The sequence below is a fragment of the Cupressus sempervirens genome, chromosome 11, assembly GCF_028749045.1.
Source record: "Cupressus sempervirens isolate cs-2001-9-10 chromosome 11, ASM2874904v1, whole genome shotgun sequence".
Lineage (NCBI taxonomy): Eukaryota > Viridiplantae > Streptophyta > Pinopsida > Cupressales > Cupressaceae > Cupressus > Cupressus sempervirens.
Window position 1 is genome coordinate 267768848 of NC_143128.1, and position 11355 is coordinate 267780202.

Sequence of the window (11355 nt, forward strand, 5' to 3'; positions counted from 1 at the left end):
CTCCCATCCTCCTCTCTCTCTCTCTTCCTCTCCCACTTTTTCTCCCACCGCCTACTCTCTCTTTGTCTCTCTCTCACACACACATAGCCATTCCATTGCCCTCCCCCCCACCTAGCTCTATTTTGGTCTTGGTTTGCAATTTAGGCCTCAATAGTGCGTGCACACTATAGCACACATGCACTACTGAGAATTCAATGCTTTCAATAGCATGTGCGTGCTATTGAAAGCTTTGCATTAAACTCAAGCCTAGGGCTTGGTTTTGCCTTGGAGATCCATTCCAAAGGTTTGGAGTTTATAAACAGGTATGAGACGTGTTTTCCAGCAAACATACCAAAAATGATTGATTTTTCTTGTGTGCCCCCCTTCAATATTCGTTGTGGTTACGTATTGATAAGATCAAGTTACATAGCATTATAGGTCTCTATGTTAGCTATCTAACCATATAATTTATTTTTAATTTGAACTATTTCAAGCCTATCATCTATAATTTCTTTTGAATGTATGTTCATTTTTTGTCAAAAACCACCATGTACTAATTGGGCTATAGATTTTAGATTAGTGTTCAATTATTTCTAAGGTGAGCACAGATATTTCACATTTTTGGGATGTGTCTAGTTAAAAATTCATTATAAAATTATCCAAAAAATCCGGGATAAACTACATAGTGTTAAGTAACTTTTGACTAGAGTGATTAAAGAATTTCAAAAAAAAGTCAAAATTTTAGGGGGGGCACACTTTGTACTGTGTTATGTTTTTTTGGAATAAACAGTACCACTTTTTGTGGCCCCCTTTTTTGAGGACCTAAAACTAAACCATTGTGAAAAAAAATTAGTAGTTTAGAAACTAGATTCAAAGAACTACGACTTTTTTTTTTGTCATATCTTAAAATTTTGAGTGTAACTATCTTCAAATTATTGTTGAAGTTCAAAATTTGCAGATTTTAGGAAAAAGGTGTCCTCTTATACCCCCATTTTGGCACCACAACTTGGTGCACTTACCCATGTATGGATTAAAGAACAAGAGGGAGGGAAAAAAAGTACATAAAATCTTCATTTAGTACAAAAGATTAATCAATATAAAAAACATCCTGAGTGAGGTCACAAAGAATATTGTATCTTTAATAAAGAAAATATACGAAGAAACCATCACAGGTAGAACTAAATAGATTCTTGTACAAAACATTATATATTAGATGACAATTAAAGAATTACTCACATTATATTGACTTGTAGTTGTATCCCTTCAAAGTGTCATATTTTTCATCCATGGAAATACAAACTTAAGGATTGTATCAATTTTACTAAAGTAAGTCCTTCTTCAACTTATTTTTATGAGGATCAATAAGACTATTCCTCAAAAAGCTACTCCATATGACAATCCCAATGCTATCCCATACCATGGATATTTAGTGATTTTCTTTCTTCTATTAATCGAAATTGAAGGTGGAGGCGGAGTAACAAATTCTGGCCAAGAAAATTTTTTAGGTAGGGGACACCCCCATAGATTAGGATTCCCTAAATATGATGATTCTCCAAATGTGCCAGTTATATGTCGTGCTTGATGTATACTTCCTAAAAGATTTTTGTTTGATAAATTCAATGAACCTAAAGAGTTTAAAAATTCAAGTTCTGGAGGAAGTTCTCCTAAAAAATAATTGCTTGAAAGGTCTAATGACTCTAGTTGATGCATTTCTCCCAAACTACTTGGGATGGTCCCATTCAGGTTGTTCATTGAAATATTTAGAAGTCTCAACCCCTTTAAGTTCCCTAAATTAGAAGCAACTTCTCCCTTCAATTCATTGTTTGAGAGATCTATGTATGTGAGAGTGGAGAGAATATATGTATAGTGTTGATCTCTACCTTTTAAAGTCATTTCCAATCCATCTTGGTAAGAAATTGAAGGAGGAGATAATATAAAACCATCTTCACTCTCTGTCATCATTGCTTGTAGAAATACAATTGTATTTGGAATTAAACCTGAGATATGATTGGAAGAGAGAAGCAAGATTTGGAGGTTCTTTAATTGGCCAATCTCTAAAGGAATATTGCCTATTAAATTGTTGTTCTTCATCACCAACACTCTTAGCTCTGAGAGATTTTCAATCAGTGCTGGTATTTCACCATCACATAAGTTGTTCCCAATATCAACAACCTAAAGCTTTGAACAATTTACAATTGAAGTAGGGAATGATCCATTTATTTTATTACTATGAACAACTAATGCATATATGTAATGTCCCCTTTTAAGCATTTATAGCATGATGTTCTCGTTAGCCTATTTCCCCATGGTCCTGTACGCTAACTACGACATTAAAGGGACTTAGAGGCCATTTGGCCTAGATAGTTTCAGCTGCAAGTCTTTCTGTGAGTTTTTGAGGCAACTTTGAGCATACTTACTATTTATAGTAAGTCATCTTGGATATGGTCAAACATCCAGTGGCAGCGATATGTCGATGGTAATTGTTTAAAATCGACAAGAAGACTTGTTTATCATTGATAAGATTTGTTATGCATTGATAAAGCTACTTTATAAAGTTAAATTTAAATATTTAACTTTATTAATGCATAGACTATAGTTTGTGGAAAATATTTAAATTAAAAGAGTCCCCTTTATTTTATAACAAATTGAAGACATAAGTTACATAAAGGGAGTTATGTTTTATCCCACATTCAAAAAACGGAGGATTGAGCTCTTGTGAGAACACTATAAAAGAAAGGGAAGAGCTTCTTTTTAGTAGGCTTGGAAATATCAAAGAAATTGGGGAATTTTTTGGAGATTTTGTCTCAATAGTTTGAAGGATGAAATCCCTTCAAGTTGGAAATCTTGACGCCATTGAAAGATATGGTCTTGAGATTCAACATAGTAGCAATCCGAAAAAGCAGATACGAAAAAGCAGTCCGAAAAAGTGAAACCGAAAAAGTAGGCTAAAAAAGTAGGTACAAAAAAGCAGTCCGAAAAAGCAGAACCGAAAAAAGTAGGCTGAACAAGTAGTTCGTAAAAAGCAAACCAAAAGGGGCAGCATTGAAGGAAATTATTACAACCATCTACAACCAAGTTCTTTTGTTAGTATTGCTTTTTAGGGTGTTATAAGCTTTCAACTGTAAGTGTGCATTATACCAGCATTATCATTTTTGTAATCCATGTAAATGCCAAAGTCTTGGCCATATTTCATGAGCATTGTATTTTTTCATTGCAATTAAGAAGATAATAGTTGCTGGTGTCATTTAAGCAATTTAATATCATTATTTATCAGCTAGTTAGTTTGCATACCAACTGTTTGTAAAAATGTCAGTTGGCTTTAGGTGTTCATTTCTCATGCTTAGATCATAGATATGCATTGAATATTGTCAAAATTAGTAGCACACTCATGTTAGGCCATTGTGTAGTCCATTTGGAGTCTTCTAGCACAAGATTCTCATTGATGCAAATTGAAAAAAGAGTCATTTAGAGCTAGCTGAAATACTATATCAGTCATACGTCCCTTGCATGTGAATTGTTTGATGAAATTCCTTGAGCTTTCATCAGCATTTTTGAGAGCAGATTTGAGGAGGGTTATTACAGTGGTATCAGAGCTTGCTTGCAAAGTGTTTGACGAAATGTCAAACAACTGAAGTATAAAATTTTTTGGTGTTTGAAGAAGTTATAACCTATTGGGGTTATTATAGTGGTATCAGAGCGATTTCCTGCCATCCTGTGGAGGTCTTATTGGGAATTTGGATTAGCCAAATACAAAGAAAAATGTTTCACAAAATGAATGCCAATCTAGATCAGGGAAAGGAAAGATTCTTATAGTTATTAGACACCTTAGCACATAGAGCACAGGAATAGAGTCAGAGATTGGAGCTTATGATGCAGATGATGGCTCGTCAAATGGGGTTGAATACTAACATAGGTGGAGGAAATAATCAGAATGGTAACAATCAGAATGGTAACAATCAGAATGGAAATAATCAGGATGGGACACATAATGGAGGTGAACAAGTTGGGAACAATTTTGGTCATGCACCCCAGCAAGCTAGGACAATGAGTTCGAGGCCCATGATTCCCACATTTCCTCCTAGAGCTCCAGAGTAGCCCGTACCAAAGCCCTAGATCACTGATATACAGGACCAACTGAGGAGAGATTGGGAAGCCGGAGGTCCAGATTTTACTACTGCAATTACCTTTAGGGAGTATATAGATGTGCGGATGAAGCATATGCCTCGTGGACATGACAAGAACTAGAGCTATGAGCTATGGAAGAAAGTAGGGAAACTTCAATTACCATATTATGATGGCTCGGGGAAGTCTACAGCAAGAGCTTGGGTTCAAAGGCTTGACACATACTTTCAAATGAACCCTATGCCTGAGGAAGAAGCTATTAAGTATGCAACAATTCACTTGGATGGATTAGCACACAAGTGGTGACATCATGGTATGGTCACTATGGGTCATGCACACATTACCCAATATGTGGAGTTTAAGGAGAGACTGATTGAATGTTTTGATAGACCTAAGGATCGTACCTTCCCTATGACAGGAAGAAACTTGTATGAGGAGTTTAACAGACATGCTGATTCGATATAGGGAGACATTAGCATATCTTCAAGTAATGGTTTATCTGCATCATCTTCACAGGTAGAAGGGGTTACAGACGTTGTGCAGGTTGAGCCAGAAGGTGATATCACAGGCACACCGGATTGTGCGATTGACACAGATAGTGATTCCAGTACAGTTGGGCTGGATGAAGTTAAAGCAGTTGAGGATATTGTCATGTTTGAGGATAGTACAGTTGATCAGAAAGTGAGCATTCAAGACTTTGCAGAAAGTGAGTATTAGGCACAGTTGGATGCTTCTTCACATGAGATAGAGGCTAGTAGCTCTTTACTTAGTTTGGCACGCCATCTAAAGACAAGGGACAAGAATATTGTCATGGCTTTATCTCATCATGATAGGATACACGGGTTGATTGAGAATCACATTTGGATATTTCAACTGCAGGAGAGACAGAAAGGAGTCACAATAGGTTCTTCTTGTGATGACCTACAACAGATCAAGGAAGGCATGGAGGCAATGAAGTTGGCTCTCCAAGATTTTGAGAGACATGTGGATGAGCATTGTCTTGAGGTGAGTTCAGTTTGGGAGTTAGCGCATATAGCAGGGACTCAGTTTCCTTTTATAGTCGGGTCACATATTGATGATGATATGAGTACGTCTAGCATTCACACTCTGGATTCAGAGACTGTAGACAGGTGCGTGAAGTCAGTTAGTATTGTTCACATTACTTAGGTGAGAAGTTTACTTGAATTGCCAGTTGGTTTTCATTCATGGATTAGATGTTGGGATCATTTTGACCGGAGATATTTATCATTCTTTGGTAGTAGTATCTGTTGCACCATCATGGACTTGATTAGTAGCTTGCCAGGTGTAGTTCTCATCCATGCCAGCAGCTTGTTTGATGCTGGAATTAGTTTTTACACACTTTTGCTGGGCATTGTTCATTTATCCAGTCGACCATTCTTGTTGGAATGGGTTGATGATCTCTCAAATATGAAAATTTTTACAAAAGAGTCCCAAGATCTGATTATTACAGATTACACCGAGGGGGATGTTGTGGACAATTTTGAGGACTTAGTCTCCTCAATAGTTTCCTTTGATACAGAGGTTTATGTTGATGCCTCAGTCACTCCATTTGATGATAAAAGTTTAGCAATTGGACTGCAAAATTTGGATGGCAGTATTACAAGTGATAGCCATTCTGAGGTTACTCCTTTGGACAGTGTACCAGGGGTAGAGTATAGGAGTTTGACCAATCAGCACAATCATGTGTCTAGTCAACTGAGAGTTTGCAAGCGAGACATTTCTATCGCTTGCGAGCATTTTGATGTTTCTCGTCAGTTGTTAGCAGTTTATGGATGGGTTTCTCCTGCTAGTGATGAGCAGGGAGGCAGTTATCTTTCCTTGACAAAAATCCACTCTTTATGGGAGGCTATTCGGATTTTGAGACAGAATTATATGCAGTTGGTAGCCGATAGAGATTATCTTATGGAGTGGGGTAGTACAGCATATGATGCATTATTGGTCAAGGAAGATGAGGTGAGTAAGCTTACTTAGCAGCTTAAGGTGACTTCTGAGTTTCTTGAGAGTAAACAGTTGGCTTTCGAGGAGTCACAGTTTCATTTAGCTGAGGTGACCATGGAGTTGGAACGACTTCAGTCTTTACCAGATTCTATACAGTCATTGACTGTGGTGTCTGGTGATCCGAGGATGTCCATGGTCGAGGTTGATAGAGGCAGTGGAGATGAGGATATATCTATCCATGACACTAGTATTGGCATATTTGATTTGTTTCCACTGGAGGCAGGTTCAGCTGAGTTGGGCGCTACAACTGAGCACTGTGATATGTTTGACTTGGAGGGCACAAAGACTAGTGATGTTGTGGTTGATTCTACACTCTTGGCTATATCATCCTCTGACTTAGCTAATGATCAATCACAGTTGGTTGTATCATGTCTGCAGGATGAGTCTTTGACTGGGATTGGTTCTTTTTATCGACATTATACTATAGGATATGTTCATCGGTTTGCTTTTGATCCATGTGTTGAGGAGTTGATGGCAGACAAGTTTGGTCTAGGCTCTCGTTTTTTCTATCTACCATGTAATGACTATTCACCATCAGCAGTGCATGGGTGTTATGGCTATGAGATAGTGATCGGTGATCTGCAGAGTTGTGTTAATTGTAGTAGGTGTGCAGTGTGTGGATTTTCTGTATTTGGAGCAGTTTCATGTGGGAGTATTCATCGTTGTTGCAGAATTGTATTGTACATTCCACATAGGCTAGTGGGATGTGTTGATGGTATTTACTATGTTGGCAGTTTGGGTTATCTACTCTACTTGGGTTCTGATATTTCTAGAGCTTATTTCTCATGGTTTCCTGACTTTGGAGTTTGGGTGAGTTGTATTTGCCAATTTGATTATGGATTCCTCTTGGTTAATTTTCAGAGGTTGGTGCAGGAGCCTATGTTGATTGACAATAGTATAGTTCATGACTACATTTGGGATCCAGGTGGATTGATTGGGTTGTTGTTCGACAATTGCTTGGGGACAAGCAATTTTGGGAAGGGCGGACTGTAATGTCCCCTTTTTAGCATTTATAGCATGATGTTGTTGTTAGCCTATTTCCCCATGGTCCCATACGCGAACTAGGACATTAAAGGGACTTAGAGGCCATTTGGCCTAGATAGTTTCAGCTGCAGGTCTTTCTGTGGGTTTTTGAGGCAACTTTGGGCGTACTTACTATTTATAGTAAGTCATCTTGGATATGGTCGGACATCCAGTGGTAGCGGTATGTCGATGGTAATTGTTTAAAATCGACAAGAAGACTTGTTTATCATTGATAAGATTTGTTATGCATTGATAAAGCTATTTTATAAAGTTAAATTTAAATATTTAACTTTATTGATGCATAGACTATAGTTTGTGGAAAATATTTAAATTAAAAGAGTCCCCTTTATTTTATAAAAAATTGGAGACATAAGTTACATAAAGGGAGTTATGTTTTATCCCACATTGAGAAAACAAAGGATTGAGCTCTTGTGAGAACACTATAAAAGAAAGGGAAGAGCTTCTTTTTAGTAGGCTTGGAAATATCAAAGAAATTGGGGAATTTTTTGGAGATTTTGTCTCAATAGTTTGAAGGACGAAATCCCTTCAAGCTAGAAATCTTGACGCCATTGAAAGATATGGTCTTGAGATTCAACATAGTAGCAATCCAAAAAAGTAGATAAGGAAAAGCAGTCCAAAAAAGCGGAACCAAAAAAGCACGCTGAAAAAGTGGGTACGAAAAAGGAGTCTAAAAAAGTAGAACCGAAAAAAGCAGGCCGAAAAAGCAGTTCGTAAAAAGCAAAGCAGAAGGGGCAGCATTAAAAGAAATTATTACAACCATCTACAACCAAGTTCTTTTGTTAGTATTGCTTTTTAGGGTGTTATAAGCTTTCAACTGTAAGTGTGCATTATACCAGCATTATCATTTTTGTAATCCATGTAAATGCCAAAGTCTTGGCCATATTTCATGAGCATTGTATTTTTTCATTGCAATTAAGAAGATAATAGTTGCTGGTGTCATTTAAACAATTTAATATCATTATTTATCAGCTAGTTAGTTTGCATACCAACTGTTTGTAAAAATGCCAGTTGGTTGTAGGTGTTCATTTCTCATGCTTAGATCATAGATATGCATTGAATATTGTCAAAATTAGTAGCACACTCATGTTAGGCCATTGTGTAGTCCATTTGGAGTCTTCTAGCACAAGATTCTCATTGATGCAAATTGAAAACAGAGTCATTTAAAGCTAGCTAAAATATTATATCAGTCATACGTCCCTTGCATGTGAATTGTTTGATGAAATTCCTTGAGCTTTCATTAGCATTTTTGAGAGCAAATTTGAGGAGGGTTATTACAGTGGTATCAGAGCTTGCTTGCAAAGTGTTTGACAAAATGTCAAACAACTGAAGTATAAAGATTTTTGGTGTTTGAAGAAGTTATAACCTATTGGGATTATTACAATATAATTCACTTAGCTTACTGTACTCATGTGACAAGATTCCCTCCAAATTGTTATTTCCCAAATTTAGGACAACTAGGAAAGTACAATTGGACAAGCTCACAGGGATGACTCCACTTATGTTGTTGTTTGCAAGATTTAACAATTGGAGTTTAGATAGGCTGCCTAGGCTTGGAGGAATATTGCCACTATGCAAATTGTTTGCAATATTTAACAGTTGGAGCTCAAATAATTTATCTAGGCTTGGGGGAATATTGCCACTACCACTAAGCAAATTGTTTTCAAGATTTAACAGTTGGAGCTCAAATAATTTACCTAGGCTTGAGGGAATATTGCCACTAAACAAATTGTTTGCAATATTTAACAGTTGGAGCTCAAATAATTTACCCAAGCTTGGGGGAATATTGCCACTAAGAAATTTTTTTGCAAGATTTAACAGTCGGAGCTTAGGTAATTTACCTAGGCTTAAGGGAATATTGCCACTTAATGCATTTCTAGACACATCTAGAACTTCAAGTTGCATCTGTGTTGAAGTTTCTAAAGGTAGGCTTCCTTCCAAATAGTTTCCTAAAATTTTTATTGAAGTCAAGATAGGACTTGTTTCCCATAGCCATGAGGGAATCACACCCATAAGATTGGTGTTAGTTAATTCCAACTTCTCAAGTGAGAATTGTGTTGAAATCCAAGATGGAAATTGGTTGTCAATCACACATGAAACTAATTCTAACTCATTTAATTGAAAGGGTGGAATCCAAGTCATGCTAATGTTGAGCACACAATCAGACAAATACAAACTAGATAGGCTTGTAACATTGTGAAAGAAAGCTTCTGAGATGGATTGATGATGGTTTAGTGATAGACATAGAGTAACTAAAGAAGGTGGAAAGGAGGAAGTAGAGATGGTTTATTTAAATGATTTCCGTGAGCATCCAATCTCAAGAGGGAGGAAACTTGTGCAAATGGGGGTGGAATGGTCCCACTTAGTTGGCTATTCTGAATAAACAAGTTCCTCAATGAAGAGCAATTGCAAAGAGAATCTGGAACAATACTACTCAGTTGATTGTTCCCAAGCTCTACAATACTCAACAAAGCAAGCCTTGCAAGAGAATTCGATATGCTTCCACTAAGTTGGTTGTATGTAAGGCCAATGTAATGTAAAGAAGAAAGATTGCCAAAGCATGGAGGTATGCTTCCATTCAACTTAAAATTGTATGAAAGGCCAAGGACTCTAAGGTGGGTGAGCAAACAAAGGGAGGAGGAATCATCCCACTAACCCCATTCTCAGATAAATCTAAATAGCCAAGGGAAGAGAGGTTTCCCAAATAGGAAGGGATGCTTCCGACGTTGAATTGATTTTGATAAATATTGAGGGTTGTAAGGCGGGTGAGCAAACAAATTGAGGAGGGAATCATCCCACTAAAGCTATTTTGAGATAAAGTAAGAGAGTCAATGTAAGAGAGGTTTCCCAAACAGGAAGGAATGGAAGAAGTACCTGATACTCCATCTATAGTGAGTGATGTGAGAAAGCGAAGTTGGCACAGGCTCTTAGATATCACTCCTTGGAAATTTTTATCTTGGATTTGAAGAGAAATAACGTGGTTGGTGTGATTGTGGCATGAAACACCACTCCAATGGATGCAACAATCTGTTCCATTTACCCATGAAGCAAGAAAGCCCTCGAAGTCATTCAAGGCCACTTTGAAGTGGACTAGAGCCTCTAATTCGTGGGAAGTTGTCACAACCTGCCTTCCATCAAACCGAATAAAATGGTGAACTTAATTACACATAGATTTTATTCTTAAAAATTCTTATTGTTTTTAAAAGTAAAGTTTGCATTAGTGGTTGATTTTTTTTGTTAAAAAGAAATGTAGTTAATTACAAACCTATTAATTCACACCACTAACAGAAATTGGGAAATAAGTTAATACATTAGTTATGATTGGGAAGTTTGCCGAGGAGAAATGGCCACAGGCTACAGAAGTTACGTTAAGCATTCTTCACAAGTTGGATATATACTGTTGAGAATGCCCCATAACTTTTCATCACTCTTGTAATCACCAGCATTTGTAGAAAAACAATTTTAGTTTGTTAGGAATAAGTCCATACTTTTTAGCTCTAGATATTTGCTATTGCAACCATATGGCTAGCGAAACAAATATTTGTTCATTTACAGTTGATGGGTTTTGTTGTCACATATTAGCCATCTTATTTTATTCTTTTTTTTTTTAGTGTGTTTCAATGTTGGAGGTTATAGTTGGAGTTGCAGAGTTGTAATGATATAAGGTCTCACGATTTGGTTGCCTTAAAAGTTGATATAAAATAAAATTAGCCCCAGTTTGGCAAAAGTCATAAACCATGAAAAGATGCGGCAACTGGCACTGGGTACAATTTATACCTTTCCTTTATTTAAGATTGCAAGCTTTGAATTTCAGGGTTTGTATAGAGGGCCAAAAGAGAACATTTATAACTTAAAAAATATGGAGCATTTATTACTTTTTATCATGTGTTTGGCATTGACATTTGTGTGAAGAGGGTGATATTGAGGAGTCATGTATAGAATGGTCCTAAGGAAGAGGCTAGAGCCAGAATGGCAATTGGAGACTATCTTAGACCTTAGTGAAATCTATCAAGTGCGGCTCTTCAATGGGCCTCTTCTCAAAAGCTCTCACTATTTTCTTGAGGGTACTTTGAATGCATTCATGGAAATGGGAAGACCTGCTTGGAAGGAGGCTAAAGCAACAATCCAGAAGCTTTATCAGAAGAAAGATTGAAGTTAAGTTTGGAAGTTTTGGATTTAAGGGCGTGGAGGAAG

At 37.0% G+C, this 11355-nt stretch overlaps 1 pseudogene; it reads right to left on the reverse strand.

The window, feature by feature from the left end:
• Positions 1 to 1242: 1242 nt before the first annotated feature.
• LOC149529162 (uncharacterized) lies at positions 1243 to 10607 on the reverse strand (annotated as a pseudogene).
• Positions 10608 to 11355: the final 748 nt, after the last annotated feature.